Source organism: Macrobrachium nipponense, chromosome 8, assembly GCF_015104395.2.
Source record: "Macrobrachium nipponense isolate FS-2020 chromosome 8, ASM1510439v2, whole genome shotgun sequence".
Classification (NCBI taxonomy): domain Eukaryota; kingdom Metazoa; phylum Arthropoda; class Malacostraca; order Decapoda; family Palaemonidae; genus Macrobrachium; species Macrobrachium nipponense.
Window position 1 is genome coordinate 83,179,979 of NC_087203.1, and position 18,953 is coordinate 83,198,931.

The 18,953-nt window shown below is 38.8% G+C and overlaps 1 protein-coding gene across 4 annotated transcripts in view; it reads right to left on the bottom strand.

Moving 5' to 3' along the window:
• The window catches only part of LOC135222890 (alpha-(1,3)-fucosyltransferase C-like), a 323,079-nt gene that overhangs the window by 261,713 nt on the left and 42,413 nt on the right, over positions 1-18,953 (bottom strand). For all 4 annotated transcript variants that reach the window (XM_064261263.1, XM_064261265.1, XM_064261261.1 and 1 more), the window contains exon 3: positions 18,632-18,784. The gene's annotated coding sequence lies outside the window, so the exon portion shown is untranslated. The remainder of the gene's footprint in view (positions 1-18,631; positions 18,785-18,953) is intronic.

Sequence of the window (18,953 nt, forward strand, 5' to 3'; positions counted from 1 at the left end):
CCTATGTAATGCCTACAGCGCACCGTGTGAGGTGCACTGACGTTACTCCTCCCCCAACCCCCCACAACTACGGGATCCACACGTACAGTAATATTCTTTGTTCTGTCTCCCCCTCTAAAATACCCTTTCCCCTCAACTCGTCACAGGGAAATAAAATTAATGAGTTTATCACACATTCCATTGGTCAGCATTTTCCCGGTTAAAACATGAAAAAATAAAATGTTCAAAGAAAATAAAAAATGAAAAAATAAAATTTTCAAAGAGAATAAAATAATATTCGGGGTTTTTCTACGTAAGATTCCCTTACGTGCGAGCCCTAATTCCACAGTAATTTTTAAAAACTGTCAGGTTCTTGTGAGTCATTCTTTTAACTAGAAATTCAGACTTCATGGAATGGTTATGGTAGGTATAAGATTTTAGCCATCTCAGTTGTCTCTTGCTGAATGGTACACTTGTTAGCAGGTTAAGATGCTGAATTGTAAACTTGTTAGCAAGTTAAGAAACAGACACTATTATAAAAGAGAATGTGGCAAATCTGGTTTTCATGGAATGGTCGAAGTTCTATATTCGTACGTAAGCTCTGACTGTGGTGATCTTGAATCTCGCAGGGCACTCACTTTAGCCGTTAAGGCTTACGTACGGCGGGCCCTGTCCCACTGCTCCACCTGGCAGGACACGCATCAAGAATTAGACAAAGCTTCCCAAGTACTCGTAAACAACGGGTACGCCATTAAGAAGATTGCGATGGAAAATGTCACTATACCGAGGAAGGAAAAAGCATAGCTTTTTATAAGTTACAAGAATCAAAGAACTCGGAACTTTAAAATGCGGAACAACCCCTCACCCCCGGCAGGAGACCCCTGAAGCGTTCCGCGGATGTCCCGGAACATATATTGGCATGAGTACTATGCGGCTCACAAAGAGGATTTCATGGCACGTACAAGATCCATCCCGTGACAGCATTATCAACAACACCACAATCATCGGCAATGCCCTAGACCCAAGAAGACTACGCTTGCTGGAAGCCATTCTCACCCCTTGACAAGAAGCCTTCTTTGAATACTACTTAAGAGGCCTTCCTACTCCTTACTAGGGTACGGAGATTCTAAATCAAGACGACATGGTATTACAGAATAATACTGCACCAGATACGACCATCAAACAAGACACCCCAGATCAAGAAACACCAGACTACACCAGACATAACGTCACGTAACAGCAACTACCCTGACTATTCCGCAAGCAGTGACGTCATGCAACCGCCCTCTCCAACGAGTCAGAATCGTTCACGGAGAGGCGCCCTTCCCTTACGACGGTCTGAGCAACTTCTGCAGCGTCCTCATAGGACCCACCTCTGAGCTTGAGGCATCCGCCAATAGGGGATCAGCAGCTGAGCCAGTTAGCCAATCAGAATTCGCCGCTAAGGTACCCATGCTGTGCAACAAACAATAGGACTATAGGACTCCCGGCTCCCGCAAGAACTTCAGTCCCACAACACCTGCCTAAAGATGTTCTACTGTGGGAGAGAGAGAGAGAGAGAGAGAGAGAGAGAGAGAGAGAGAGAGAGAGAGAGAGCAGACGGCCCTGAGCAAGAGGAATCCAGAATGAATCATTTAGAAACTTTTGTCGACTAGGCTTAAGATCAAATTTGTACTGCATTTTGTATAATATTTTCAATTTGACAAATATAATGTTTTTTACATGAATCCCCCATTAGGCGTTTTAATAGCCAATTTGAGTACAGAAGAAAAGTCAGCAATAAGAGGAATAGAGAACTGCTATTCAAAATAAACGCGGCTGAAACAAGCCACTATTTTCAATAATAATAACCATAATCATAATAATAATAATGCTCTAAAAATGCATGCACAGTTCAGCTATTACACCATCAACCAATGCACCTTTCAACTGACAATGAAAATGCTATGGCCGCTATAAATTACAACTAACTAAATATTTCAATTTGAATTATAATAACTTATCAAAAATTTATCATTGCTGACTGGAATCAAAATTGATGCACTGAATATAAAAATTCTACTTAAAAGAAAAACCCTGCGAGCCATGGGATTTATTCCAAAGCAATTTTACTACAGAGATAAAGTCCTTGTGATTTATTACAGAACTCACTTACTAACTTACTTACTTTATCTTCCCGCCACTGGCCAGTGGCATAAGGCTGATACAGTTCCTCTCCATCTGTCTCTATCCCGAGCCATTTCCCTTGCTTCCTCTAGGTTTTGGATTTCATCCTCAAGATCCCTTACTAAAACATTTAAAAATTAGGGTAGGGAACTCACCCACATTTTGGGGTGGGGGGGAGGACGTGTGCAGTGTGTGTGTGTGTGTGTGTGTGTGCGTGTGAGGGGCATCAATTTTTAGTTTCTAGTTTTTCCATTGATCCCAATATACGTCCCCTCGTTATTCTTTGGAGGTATCTCATTAAATTTAAATACAAGACTTTCAGAAAGGCCTCTAGGCCTTTTCTAGGGTGACAAAAGATCAAGTACTCGGTATTCTTCCGTTGCCCTTCAAGCTCCCTCTCGAGACGAATTGCCCCATCACGTACCTCGAAAAGTCATTATCCTTCCCGACTCCTCGCTGGTTTTTATCAATTCATGCACACCTACACACATAGATGGCCTAATAGACTTTTCTAACACTCCAACGCATGCGCTCACGTGCACACATACAAACTTATATGCAGAAATAAAAAAGCTCGCAACTGAATTTCTTTCACTCATTCTCTACCGAAGCCCTTTCTCGGACTTCCACTGATACCAAATTTCATGCATAAATGCAAAAGCTTCCACCTGAACCAGTTATATTACTTGACAACATTCTATTGGATTGAATGGGCCCATGGGCGTTTTGTACACGTTTACAAAGTACCGGGTTACCTGAAATATCCTCACTGTCAAGAAAACAAGGGTTACCTTTTAATCGCCTCTTTGGTAAGGCTGTTAGGATTCCCTTCGAATAGAAAAAACCAACTTAAGCACATAAAGTTAAAAGTTAAGTATATCTTAGTTTTACCAGACCACTGAGCTGATTAACAGCTCTCCTAGGGCTGGCCCGAAGGATTAGATATTTTTACGTAGCTAGGAACCAATTGGTTACCTAGCAACGGGACCTACAGCTTATTGTGGGATCCGAACCACATTGTATCGAGGAATGAATTTCTATCACCAGAAATAAATTCTTCTGGTTCCACGTTGGCCGTGCCGAGGATCGAACTTCGGACCTCCGGATCGGTAGTCGAGTGCGAAATCCACTCGGCCAACGAGGGACTTAAGCACATAAAGATATATACATATAAGACAAATCTCTCTCCCTCTCTCTCGTTTAACTTCATATTCATAGATGCATGTCTTGACTTAGATATACATAAACATACAACTTTAAATAAATCCACTATGCAGATGTATGCATTTACTTAAATATACAGAATTACATTAAATCATCTCTCTCTCTCTCTCTGGTTATCAGCTCTTTCCAAATATGTCCATATTTCTCTCAACACCTATTAGATAGATCCTTACTCAATACTGTCATTCCAAAAAGGTGGTAGAAAAGTCTGTACAGGACGTTGACTGTGAATCTGACCAAATCGCCTCATGGCTGCAATAGATAAGACTTTGGAGCTCTGCCTACTTCCTGATAGAGGTTAATGAACACCCATGTCCGATTCTGGAAAGGGTCCAAGTCAAGAGTCAAAATTGGATATTCTGGTCCTTGGATTCCTGTATACAATTCCATAAAGCCCCTTTCATCAATCTCTGAACAATATGTTTTCTCCCAATAGGAAGGGCAGTTCCTTTGTTAAGTGGGCAAGCATCACTCTTTCTCATCCCCTTTAATTTTCTAGTTTCTCGAGACTCGACTTGGACAATGGGCATTGTGTTTCCCTCCTGTTGGTAATTACGTAAAATGTTTCTTTACGAAGAAATATAGATTAATGATTAAGCAGTACTATTTCAACCTAGCAGATTAGTATCGAATCAACAGAGTTAAATCTATATAATAATACGTATATTTCAACATATCCCGTTATCTTCCAGCAGTGAATGACTCAGAAAAACCAGGGCAATAATCAAAATAATATTCATATTTTCGTCGTCAAATGGAGGGTGCGCCTCAAAAAAAAAAAAAAAAAAAAAAAAAATCAACTAAGGCTGAGATGAGAATGGAACGCTAACTTCCAGTTCTCAGCAATTATTTTAGGATGAGCTTAATAAGCCTTAAGCAATTTCCCACCTTAAATTGGACTCACAGTCGACGAACTACCAGTTAGATAATTCGCAGCATTCAACAGGGATACGTTTGACCTGAGCGTGTATGAAGTGCATATACATAAAGCAAACTATTTTCCAACCTCAGTTTATGCATTCACCTTTAAATCTATCTTTTCCGACCTGTAAAATTTCATTACAAAAGTTATTCATCTTTTCAGTATCCCACTTACATTCTCCTTATAGTAATATGGTAATTTATGCTATTCATGCTTTAATGACTTCTGACACTGAAGGGATGGGTTGCTGGCATTTTAATCTCCCACAGAATAAAGGATATGAGGCCGTTCCAAAACTTGATGGGTGTTTTCATTAGTCTGTTTACATTAGCTTAGAGTTTGAACGTTTGCAGAAAAATTTGCACACATTAAAAAGACTGACTTTCAAACATGAAGATGTTGTACACATACACACACACACATATATCCGAGTATATAAAGAGACCTGGTGTTTTTCCTCAAGGGATTGTGACTTCCAAAGGTAATAACCTTCATGTTTCCAACAAATATTTTACTATGAGGTTGCTACCCTTACTATTACCCACCACATTTGACTAATAATTAGGCACTTAATTAACTTACAAGTCAACAAGAAACAAAAAAGCAGAATAAATTAATCATTTACGCAATTAGTTATTATTAAATTAATCAACAGTTAACAGTGAATCTTCTGGCATAAGAACTCTACCCTAAAATAATTGTGGAAGGTCATATTCAAAGGATATGGCACTGAAATAGGTATAAGAACGTTCGTCATAAGGCCACCGCCCGGCCAAAGGGAATTAAATGTGGCACCTAAGATTACCTAACTGGCCCCAATAGCGCCAAAAATAGTCCAGTCAATAATACAAACTCTCTCTCTCTCTCTCTCTCTCTCTCTCTCTCTCTCTCTCTCTCTCATTCTAAACGTTTTCATATATCTGGCTATTCACTATCTTCAGAATGATGCCTCAATACTACATCGGCGAATGTTCAATCGCTTTAAAACAACGATTCTTTATAATGTATACGTTATATGACAACAATCTATTTCTCAAAATACGGTCAAATAATGATGACTCCTATTCCAGGCTGTCTTTATTTCAGTTACCTAAAATATCTAAATCCATATAATTAAAAGGGTCGTTTTTGAAACAAATATACTCGTTAATGAGCATAAAATAATTCTAAACAAAATCATCACCCTTTTCTGAACACGCCTACACTTTATTCCGTAACCAATACTTGCAATTTAAAATAAAAATTATTTTTCAAAACGAATTCTCATTAATATTTGGTAAGTCATTGAAAGCCACTAGGTTACTGAGCAAATTGCCATAAGATCATTTTCACGGGGGAAAAAAAGGAAAATATAAAGTAAAGCACTGATGCCAATATTATAATCACCGCTGATAGGAGACCGTTTCTATCCAAGTGCATAATTTCAATTATGTGGATGAGAGAATAATAAAAGTGAAGAGAATAAAACAGAAAATGTTGAATTAAATAACAGTGAAAGGCCAAGATTAGAATCCATAACTTCTAATCTAAAGGCATAAGTCCTTTGGACCACTTTACATAGTCCCATTACTAAATAAAATGCCATCAACTTGAGTAGTTTTTTATCCCTTAATTTACAGACCCTCTTAGCTCTCCTAAACAAACAGTATGGCACCATAATCTAATGGATATTTTCTCGTTGATGTTTGGTTGAACAGATCAGAATATAATATAAAAGATCGAAAGTACTTAAAGTGTGTATGAGAGAGAAAGAGGGAGGGACAGGGTATTTGATCAGCTGATGATACTACTGTGATCCCACAACTACCATGGTCAGTGCTCATCTGCTTTAGAGAGAGAGAGAGAGAGAGAGAGAGAGAGAGAGAGAAGAGAGAGAGAGAGAGAGAGATAAACATTTAAATCTTAGGATTAATGTAAAGAGCTGACTTATTTTTATAGTAAATTGACGTAAAGGTTATTTTTAATCCAAGAGCACCGTTATTTAGTCTTAAAACTACTAAACTACGAAAGCAAACAAATATACACATACATACATACATATGTGTGTGTGTGTAAACTAACCCCCCCTGGCATACTCACATATACATCCGTATCCAAAAAAAATCATAATTTTTGGGCAGGTTATCCGACTTATATATACGAATAGCGGGTACCGTTCTTAAGAGATATATATGCAAACGTTTTGAAATTATATACATTAGGTTTCCTATTACATTCACATATATAGGTACACGACAGATTATAGCTGTCTATATAACAACTAGCTTACTGTAATAAGAGCTCCTAGACACCTACATAAAAAAATAACAAGTCTATTGTGTCACGTGTCCTTTTTCCAAGGACAAGAAACATACAGTACTTCAATATAATCTACTGTATAAATAAAACACATTTGAAAATTTTACACTGCTTAGATTTATACCCTCAAGCTGTTTTACTTAGGCAGTGTAATTCTACCTGGATGAAATTTTATATAAACGAAAATCTTACAAACAAGGTTGCTTAGGTCTGAATTTCCTATGGCTGAAGAAAAATGATCTGCAACGTACTGGCTCTGTTGGATTCTAGGGTCTGTCGTGATATTAACTCATAGCTAACCACGAGTGATTCCTGAGTACTGATTTATTGGATGAGTTTGCTAACCCCACATCATTCTACTAAAGATGGTTATACTTGGAAAATTCTGTGCACCCAAAACCTGGCACCCATGCCAAATATTTCGATGGACTGATATCAGAGAGAACTTCAGAATACAGTATACATTTTCTTTGGTAGTTCTGTTCGAGATTTTTCCAATTGAGATCAGCGTGGCAAACGTCGTTCCTTACTTGGTGTCCCAATACAAGAACAGGAAAGCTAGTTCCTAACATCGGTATACTGCAACCCCGTAAATGCTGAAGGAACATGAAGGCCCAAGGAAAAAGCAGCTAGTCCTGCCAACAATTTGTCAACTCTGCCTAGGAGAACAGGACATTCGCACACTGCAGTAACCGTAAATCCATCAACAATGATAGGACAGGATACGGGCAACAGCATGACGGACGAATGGAAAAATCCAATACCCAAGCCACCATTACTCACGAAGAGACATGAGAAAATGTCACTATGCGCCATCAAATACCGTATGGAACGGACTTCAAACACGTAACAGACATTAGAAAATAGTTGTCAGAGGGGTTGCTGACTCGAAGTCATTCTGAGTATGAGAAAAACCACAACTCCTCAAATTCAGATGGAACAGATGAACAATGTAGTGCACGAGTCTACCTAATCTGTAGGGAATTGTCAGCCCCTCAAATTGTATATATTCTTTATTTTGGACCACAGAACCGATTACAGATGTATATCTGAAGTATTTTCTATTTGCTTTTCCCGTGTATAGTTCCATGAAAACTTCGGAAATACCAAAAAAAATCAAGGTACCATATCTCCACATTGCTGGAAGCTAAATATGAAATTCACAATTCACTGAGGAGACTGAAATCGAAATGGGCCAGGAAAACGCCCTCTCCAATTTCAAACACTACTCAAGGACGCAGACACAAAACGAATACATAATGGCGCAGACAGACAGAGAGAGAGAGAGAGAGAGAGAGAGAGAGAGAGAGAGAGAGAGAGAGAGAGAGAGAAGGTTGGAGGATAGAGAGGGCTGATAAGTCTTGATCAGGCATCCTCAACCGGGACTCCGTGAACAATCGCCAAGGGTTCCGTGAGAATTCATGTTTTATTTAATTATTTGTTATTTATAAGTATATATTTTCCTCGTTAATCATGGCGTGAGAAATCGTAGTTCTATAATTTATTTTATTGTAACATATCGTGCGGGATTTTTTTCTCTGTCTTACTAAAGGTAATTATTATAAATACTTATATATACATACATATATATATATCAATTCAAGCTACAAATGTCCTTTAATATCTAAATTCACTTTACCTCCCAAATGATATATTTTCATATATGTACCGAAGGGGAATTTTTTAATTGATAATAATTTCGTCCCCCCATGGGATCGAACCACCGTCCAAGTGGACGGGGACGAAATCAGAACAGTCAGTGACGCTATCCAATCAGCCAACAGAGACGCTATAAGTTCATATCGATTCTGACCTTACAAATCACCCTCGATCTGGATGCTTTCGTAATTAGAATCGATATGGAACCCCGTCTACCATGTTGCCAATTCTAGCGTTTGACAGCACGTAAGCCTTTTGTTATGATAATTATCACATCGAACCGTGATCCTTTATATATCATTCAAGGCTACAAATGTTCCTTTAATATCTAATTCCCTTTACATCCCAATGATATATTTTCTATATGTACCGAAGGGGAATTTTTTTAATTGATATAATTTCGTCCCCCCATGGGATCGAACCACCGTCCAAGTGATCGGGGACCAATCAGCACAGTCATTGACGCTACCAATCAGCCAACAGAGACGCTATAAATCATATCGATTCTGACCTTACAAATCACCCTCGATCTGGATGCTTTCGTAATTAGAATCGATATGGAACCTCGTCTACCATGTGGCCAATTTCGAGCGTTTGACAGCACGTAGCCTTTTGTTATGAATAATTATCACTCGAACCGTGATCCTTTATATAATCAATTCAAGCTACAAATGTCCTTTAATATCTAAATTCACTTTACCTCCCAAATGATATATTTTCATATATGTACCGAAGGGGGAATTTTTTAATTGATTAAAATAAATTTCGTCCCCCCATGGGATCGAACCACCGTCCAATGTGGACGGGGAGAAACGAAATCAGAACAGTCAGTGACGCTATCCAGTCAGCCAACAGAGACGCTATAAGTTCATATCGATTCTGACCTTACAAATCACCCTCGATCTGGATGCTTTCGTAATTAGAATCGATATTGGAACCCCGTCTACCATGTTTGGCCAATTCGAGCGTTTGACAGCACGTAGCCTTTTGTTATGAATAATTATCACATCGAACCGTGATCCATTATATATCAATTCAAGCTACAATGTCCTTTAATATCTAAATTCACTTTACCTCCCAAATGATATATTTTCATATATGTACCGAAGGGGAATTTTTTAATTGATAATAATTTCGTCCCCCATGGATCGAACCACCGTCCAAGTGGACGGGGACGAATCAGAACAGTCAGTGACGCTATCCAATCAGCCAACAGAGACGCTATAAGTTCATATCGATTCTGACCTTACAAATCACCCTCGATCTGGATGCTTTCGTAATTAGAATCGATATGGAACCCCGCTACCATGTTGGCCAATTCGAGCGTTTGACAGCACGTAGCCTTTTGTTATGAATATTATCACATCGAACCGTGATCCATTTATATATCAATTCAAGCTACAAATGTCCTTTAACGCTCGAATTGGCCAACATGGTAGACGGGGTTTTTCCATATCGATCTAATTACGAAAAGCATCCAGATCGAGGGTTGATTTGTAAGGTCAGAATCGATATGAACGTATAGCGTATTCTGTTGCTGATTGGATAGCGTCAAAGTGCACTTTGGTTCTGATTCGTCCCCGTCCACTGGACGGTGGTTTCGATCCCATGGGGGGGACGAAACTTATTTCATCCATAAAAAAATTCCCCTTCGTACATTATCTTTATTGAAAACTATATCTGGGAGGAGGCAGGGGGTAAAAAGTGAAATTTAGATATTAAAGACATTTGTAGCTTTGAATTGATATATAAATGGATTCACGGTTCGATGTGATAATTATTCATAACAAAAGGCTACGTGCTCGTCACGCTCGAATTGCCTATATGGTAGGACGGGGTTCATATCGATTCTAAGTACGAAAGCATCCAGATTCGGAGGGTGGATTTGTAGGGTCAGAATCTTATATGAAACTTATAGCGTATCTTGTTGGCTGATTGGATAGCGTCACTGACTGTCTGATTTCGTCCCCCGTCCACTTGGACGGCTGGTTCATCGATCCCATGGGGGGACGAAAATTATTATCATTAAAAAATTCCCCTTCGGTATAATATGAAGGTATATCATTTGGGAAAGGGTAACGTGAAGCTAGATATTAAACATTACAAAATTCCCCTTCGGTTTACTTATATGAAAAGGGGGGTTATTATCAATTTGGGAGGTAAGGGTTGATTAAGTATTAAAGGACATTTGTAGCTTGAATTGATATATAAATGGCCGATCACGGTTCCGATGTGAAATTGTATTCATAACAAAAGGCTACGTGTGGTCAAACACGCCTCGAATTGGCCAACCATGGTAGACGGGAGGTTCCAATATCGATTTCCTAATTATACGAAAGCATCCAGATCGAGGGCGTGGATTTGTTGTAAGGTCAGAATCGCATATGAACTTGATAGCCGTCTCTGTTGGCTGGATTGGATAGCGTCACTGACTGTTGTATGAATTTCGTCCCCGTCCCACTTCTGGGACGGTGTTTCGATCCCATGGGGGGACGAAAATATTATCAATTAAAAAAAAATTCCCCTTCGGTACATATATGAAAACATATATCAATTTGGGACGGTTAAAGTGAATTTGTTAGAATTAAGTAAAGGAACAGTTTGTAGCTGAATTGATAGTATTAATGGTATCCACGGTTCGATGTGATAATTATTCATAAACCAAAAGGCTACGGTGCTGTTCAAAAACGCTCGAATTGGACCAAAACATGGTAGACGGGGTTCCCATATCTATTCTAATTACGAAGCATTCCAGATCGAGGGTGATTTTGTAAGGCTCAGAATCGATATGAAAACTTCCTTATAGCGTCCTCTTGGCTGATGATTGGATAGCGTCCACTGACTGATTGCTGATTTTCGTACCCCGTCCACTTGGACGGTTGGTTCGATACCCACATGGGGGGTTGGGACGAAACTTGATTATCAAATTAAAAAAATTCCCCTGCGGTACATATATGAAAAATAATAATCATTGGCGAGGTAAAGTGAATTTAAGATATTAAAAGGAACATTTGTAGCTTGAATTGATATATAAATATGGTATCACGGGTCGGATGTGATAATTATCATAACAAAACGGCTACGTGCTGGGTCAAACGCCTCGGAATTGGGCCAAAAAAAAAAAAACCATGGGTTAGGGGGGGACCGGGGGTTCCATATCGAATTCTAATTACGAAAGCATCCAGATCGAGGGAGTGATTTGTAAGGGAGTTTCAGAATCGATATGAAACTTTTATAGGCGTCTTCTGTTGGCTGATTGGCTAGCGTCCCACTGACTGTTCTGATTTCGTCCCCGTCCACTTGGGACGGTAGGTTCGATCCACATTGGGGGGACGAAAAACATTATTATCAATTAAAAAATTACCCCATTCTTCGGTACATATGAAAATATCATTTGGAGGTAAAGTGAATTTAGATATTAAAGGACATTTGTAGCTTGAATTGGAATCTAAAGAATCACGGGTTCGATGTATATTAATTAAACAAATAACGTGGCTGTCCAAACGCTCGAATTGGCCACAGGTAGACGGGGTTCCATATCATTCTAATTACAAAGCACCAGATAGGGGGGGATTTGTAAGGTCAGAATCGATATGAACTATAGCGTCTCTGTTGGCTGATTGGATAGCGTCACGACTGTTTGATTTCGTCCCCGTCCTTGGACGGTGGTTTCGATCCCATGGGGGGACGAAATTTATTCAATTAAAAATTCCCTTGGGTACATATAAAAAAATTATCATTTGAGGTAAAATTGAATTTAGATATTAAAAGGGACATTTGTTAGCTGAATGATATATAAAATGGATCACGGTTCGATGTGATAATTATTCATAACAAAGGCTACGTGCTCACCCGGGCTCGATTGGCCAACATGGTTAGACGGGGTTCCATATCGATCTAAAATTACGAAGCATCCAGATCGAGGGTGATTTGTAAGGTCAGAACGATATGAACTAATAGGTCTTCTGGCTGATTGGATAGCGTCACGGACGGTTTCGTTTCGTTCCCCGGCCACTTGGACGGTGGTTCGATCCCATGGGGGGGACCGAAAATTTATATCAATTAAAAAAATTCCCCCCTTCGTTTTTAACACTTTATATGAAAATATATCATTTGGGAGGTAAAGTGAATTTAGATATTAAAGGACATTGGAGCTTGAAGTGTATATTAAATTGGTTCACGGTTCGATGTGCATTTATTCATAACCCAAAAAGGCTACGTGTGTCAAAACCGCTCGAATTGGCCAACATGGTAGACGGGGTTCCATTCGATTCTAATTACAAAGCACCAGCGAGTGATTTGTAAGGTCCGAAATCGATATGAACTTATAGCGTCTCTGTTGGCGATTGGATAGCGGTCACTGCGTTCTGATTTCGTTCCCCGTCCCACTTGGACGGTGGTTCGATCCCATGGGGGACCGAAATTTTATTCAATTAAAAAAATTCCCCTTCGGACATTTATATGAAAAATATCATTTGGGAAGGTAAAGTGAATTTAGGTATTAAAGGAATTTGTAGCTTGAATTGATATATAAAATGTAATCACGGTTTCGATTTCGATGATAAATTATTCATAACAAAAGGCTTACGTGCTGTCAAACGCTCGAATTGGTGGCCAACATGGTAGAACTGGGTTCCATTATCGATTTTCTAATTACGCAACGCATCCAGATCAGAGGGTGAAGTTTGTAACGGTTCAGAATCGATATGAAACTTATAGCGTCTCTGCTTGGCTGATTGGATTAGCGTCACTGACTGTTCTGATTGCGTCCCCGTCCACTTGGACTGTTGGTTTTCGATCCCACATGGGGGGACGAAATTATTATCAATTAAAAAATTCCCCTTTCGGTTACATATATGAAAATATATCATTTGGGAGGTAAATGAATTTAGAATTTTAAAGGACATTTGTAGCTTGAATTGATATTTGTAAATGGATCACGGTTCGAATGTGATAATTTCTTCAAAATAACAAAAGGTACGTGCTGTTCAAACGGCTTCGAATTGGCAAACATTGGTTAGACGGGGTTCAATTATTCGATCTAATCGAAAGGCATACAGACGAGGGTGCTTTGTAAGGTCAAAGAATCGATAGAACTATAGCGTCTCTGTGGCTTGATTTGGATTAGCCGTCAACTGACTGGTTCTGATTTCGTTTCCCCGTCCACTTGGGACGGTTGGTCCGATCCATGGGGGGACAAAATATTATCAATTAAAAAATTCCCTTCGGTACATATATGAAAGAATCTAATCCATTTGGGAGGTAAGTGAATTTAGATATACAAGGGACATTGGAGCTGAACTTTGATAATATAAATGGGATCCTCGGTTCGAGTGAATAATTATTATAACAAAAAGGACTACGTCTGTCCAAACGCTTCTCGAATTGGGCCAAACATGGTGACGGGGTTCCTGTATCGATTGTTAATTACGAAAGCCTTCCAGATCGCGGGTGATTGGTAAGGTTCAGAATCGATATGAACTTATAGCGTTCTCTGTTGGCTGATTGGATTAGCTTCACTTGGACTTTGATATTCTGATTTCCCGTCCCCGCACTTTGGACGGTGGTTCGATACCATGGGGGGACGAAAATTTTATTATCAATTAAAAAAATTCCCCCTTTTCGGTACATTATAAAATGAAAAAATATACCTTTTGGGAGGTTAAAGGAATTTGAAATAATTAAAGGACATTTGGTAAGCTTTGAACTTGATATTTAAATAAATGGATCACTTTGTTCGATGTGATAATTATCATTAACAAAAGGTTAACGTTGCTGTCCAAACGCTCGAATTGGCCCCCAAACATGGTAGACGGGGGGGTTCCATTACGCTTATAATTACGAACAGGCTTCCAGATGAGGGTGATTTGTAAGGTTCAGAATTCGATAATGAACTTAAAATAGGCGTCTCTGTTGGCGGATTGGATAGCGTCACGACTGTTTCTGATTTCGTCCCCGTCAAACTTGGACGGTGGTTCGAATTCCCATGGGGGGACCGAAATACTATCAATTAAAAAATTCCCTTCAGGCGGTACATATATGAAAATATATCATTTGGGGGAGGTTAAAGTGACCATTTAGATATTAAAGGGACATTTGTTAGCTTTGAATTATAATAATGGATCACGGTTCGAAATGTGACTAATTATCCATAACAAAAGGCCTAAGTCTGGGGTCAAACGCTCGGAAGGGACATTACATGGTAAGGATGGGGTTCATATCGATTCTAATTAGAAAGCATTCCAGAATCGAGGGTTGATTGTAAGGTCAGAATCGATATGAACTTATAGCGTCTGTGGGGCTGATTGGTATAGCGTCACTGAACTGTTTCTGCATTTCGGTCCCGTCCCACTTGGACGGTGGCGTTCGATCCCATGGGGGGACGGAATTGAATTATTTCAATTAAAAAATTCCCCTTCGGGTACATATTATGAAAATATATCATTTGGGAGGTAAAGTTGAACTTTTAGATATTAAATACATTTGTAGCTTGAATTGATCTATAAATGGATCACGGTTCCGATGTGATAATTCTATTCAATAACAAAAGGCTACGTCGCTTGTCAAAAACGCTGTAAATTGGAGCCAACCCCCCATGGTAGACGGGGGTTTTTTCCATATTCGATTCTAAATTACGAAAGCATCCAGATCGAGGGTGATTTTGTAAATAGGTCCAGAATCGATATGAAACTTAATAGCGTCTCCTGTTGGCTGATTGGGATTAGCGTCACTGGACTGTTCTGATTTTGTCCCCGCCCCCTCCACTTGGACGGTGGGTTCGAATCCCATGGGGGGACGAAATTTTATGGATCAAATTAAAAAAATTCCCCTTCGGTACATATAATGAAAATATCATTTGGGAGGTAAAGTGAATTTAGATATTAAAGGAACATTTGTAGCTTGAATTTGATTAATAAATGGAATCAACGGGCCGATGTGCTAATTATTCATAACCAAAAGGATACGTGCTGTCAACGCTCGAATGGCCCACATGGTAGACGGGGTTCCATATCGATTCGAACGAAAGCATCCAGATCGAGGTGATTTGTAAGGTCAGAAACGATATGCAACTATAGCGTTTCTGTGGCTGATTGGATAGCGTCACTGACTGTTCTGATTCGTCCCGTCCACTGGACGGTGGTTCGAATCCCATGGGGGACGAAATATTATCAATTAAAAAAATTCCCCTTGGGAATATATGAAAATATATCATTTGGGAGGTAAAGTGATTTAGTATTAAAGGACAGTGTAGCTGAATTGATAGATAAATGGATCACGGTTCGATGTGATAAATCATAACAAAAGGTACGTGCTGTCAAACGCTCGAATTGGCAACAGTGGTAGACGGGGTTCCATATCGATTCTAATACGAAAGCATCCAGATCTGAGGGGGATTTGTCAGGTCAGGAATCGATATGAACGTTAGGCGTCTCTGTTGATGATGGATAGCGTACGATGTTCTGATTCGTCCCCGTCCACTGGACGGTGGTTCGATCCCATGGGGGACGAATTATTATCAATTAAAATAAATCCCCTTCGGACATATATGAAAATATATACATTGGGAGGTAAAGTGAATTGAGATATTAAAGGACATTTGTAGCTGAATTGATATATAAATGTATCACGGTTCGATGTGATAATTATTCATAACAAAAGGCTACGTGAACCCTGTCAAACGCTCGAATTAATTGGCCAACATGGTAGACGGGGTCCATATCGATTCTAATTACGAAAGCATCCAGATCGAGGGCCCCCCAAGTGATTTGTAAGGTCAGCAATCGATATGAACTTATAGTTAGGCGTCTCTGTGGTAGGTTGATTGGATAGCGTCACTGACTGTTCTGCATTTCGTCCCCGTCCACTTGGACGGTGGTTCGTTCGATCCCATGGGGGGGGACGAAATTTATTATCAATTAAAATTCTTGCCCCCTCTTCCCTTCTTGGTGGTCAGGTCATATATGAAAATATATCATTGGGTTAGGTAAAGTAAAGAATTTAGAATATTAAGGTGGACATTTGTAGCTTGAATTGATATATAAATGGATCACGGTTCGATGTGATAATTATTCATAACAAAAGGCTACGTGCTGTCAAACGCTCGAATTGGCCAACATGGTAGACGGGGTTCCATATCGATTCTAATTACGAAAGCATCCAGATCGAGGGTGATTTGGTAAGGTCAGAATCGATATGAACTTCTATAGCGTCTCTGTTGGCTGATTGGATAGCGTCACTGACTGTTCTGATTTCGTCCCCTTGTCCACTTGGACGGTGGTTCGATCCCATGGGGGGACAAAATTATTAATCAATTAAAAAATATTCCCCTTCGTACATATCTAAAATATATCATTTGGGAGGTAAAGTGGAATTTTAGATATTACGACATATTTGTAGCTTGAATTGATATCTAATGGATCACGGTTCGATGTGATATTATTCATAACAAAAGGCTAGAAAGGCTGTCAACGCATCGAATTTGGACACATGTAGAGCGGGTTCCATATCGTTTCTATTACGAAGCTCCAGATCGCTGGTGATTTGTAGGGGGTCAGAATCGATATGAACGTATATCGTCTCGGTGCTGATTGGGATGCGTCACAGGGGAAACTTGTTCTGGTTCGTCCCCGTCCACTTGTACGGTGGTTCGATCCCATGCGTGTGGGGGGACGAAATTATTATCAATTAAAAAATTCCCCTTCGGTACATATATGAAAAAAATATCATTTGATGGGAGGTAAAGTGAATTTAGATATTGAAAAGGACATTTTGTAGCTTGAATTGATATATAAATGGATCACGGTTCGATGTGATAATTATTCATACATATTAGATAGATTTATATATTTATATATATATATATATATATATGTATATTACATATAATGATATATAGATGATATATATACATATATATATATAGTATAGTATATGATTATATGATATATATATATATATATATATAATACATATATGTATATATATGGGGTTCATTGGGATGAGAAAAATTCTCAGGGGTTCCTCAAAGTGCCAAAGGTTGGGAACCACTGGTCTGGATAATATATGTAAGTGTTTACATAATAAAAATATGGAATGTTAGTCCATATATATAAAAGTCTAAAACTAAAGAGGTCAACCAGATTGCTTGCAGGAATGTGATCAGACTAGAGACGCTAAAGATGACGTATACCATAAGTATGTAGGCTAAGATAACATACCGTCATCTGTGGTCATTCATTTGTTTTGAAACAGTCCAAGCCCCCTGCTTGAGACAACTACCGCCTACGTGATCTGTAGCGTGTCTCATTTGATTGTGTGTTCGTATGAAACTATGTCATTGTATGTATGTTCATATGTTCGAACTACTGTCTGTTCCTTCATAACTTGTAACAGAGATGGTAGACAAGGAGAACAGAGTTAGCTATCGTTATTAGAAGACCTGTACCTCTTTACCTAAGCTTTATCATGTAGAGGAATAGGATTAGCCATCATCATTGGCAGAAGCGATCAAGCTATCGTTATTAGAAGACTTGTACAATCATATCTGATCTTCACCATGTAAAACTTCAGAAGAATATATAATTTTTTATACTTAGTGTTTTCTACAAGAACCTCACCGAACCATGAGTTTAACACATCGTCGTAAAGATAATACCGACTTCGTAAGTGATCTACAAAACCCCAGACACTCCATTGAAGATGGAAGTGCAATACCAACCGACTTAGCGTATAGATTATCGCTAGTCTAACATTACCTCATAGGGCGCCTTATCATACAAGGCACAAGCCCTAATATATGCATAGCCCACCTAACAATTACAGCCCAAATTTAAGATAACTACAGTACTTTCGTTGGTTAAAGCTAACATACTGTAAACTTCGGTTTAAGAGCTGTTCGCATAACCAACAGCCCATGCTGGTACAGCTATGCTCTTAAGTGATACGACATAACTGCATAGGGTTTTGTTCGAAATTTACGAACTGGCATCCTATCTTTCTCTATATTTATCTCTTATTTCAATACGAAAATGCGATTATTTCATACCAAAAAAAATCATGTCGCTTCAGATTTGCGATTACTGTGCAAGGTCATAACTGAATCTGTGGACAACTAATTTTTGTCCCACACACACACACACACACACACACACACACACACATATATATATATATATATATATATATATATATATATATATATATATATATATATATATATATATATATATGTGTGTGTGTGTGTGTGATTGTGTGCATGTGCGTATGCATGCAAACCCATGAGTGTGCATACTGTACTTATCCAACCACTACAAACTGAGTCATTAATAGAAAGAAATACTGAAGACTACCAACTAAAGTACTAACGTGTCTGAAAGCACTTACGTTCACGATGGTAATTTACATCTCCTTTTGGCCACTAGGTAGCATTAACTCTTCTCTTTGAGGTGTGAAATGTAACGTCAGTCCCTTGGGAGAACAAAATTGTCTCTCTATTTCACATTTCTTCCTTGTTATGACAGTTTCGATGCGACGTGTCTGAAAATCCACAATGCAAAATAAAACTAAGAATACGTGTTCTATAATTAGAGGAAAAGAATGTATAAATTCTAATTCCATCTTCTTAGGAATGGCTATGTATGAAGCAAAAAGTGGAGCAATTTCTTAATTAACTTAGGCTACATACTATTAAACATAATAAGCTAAA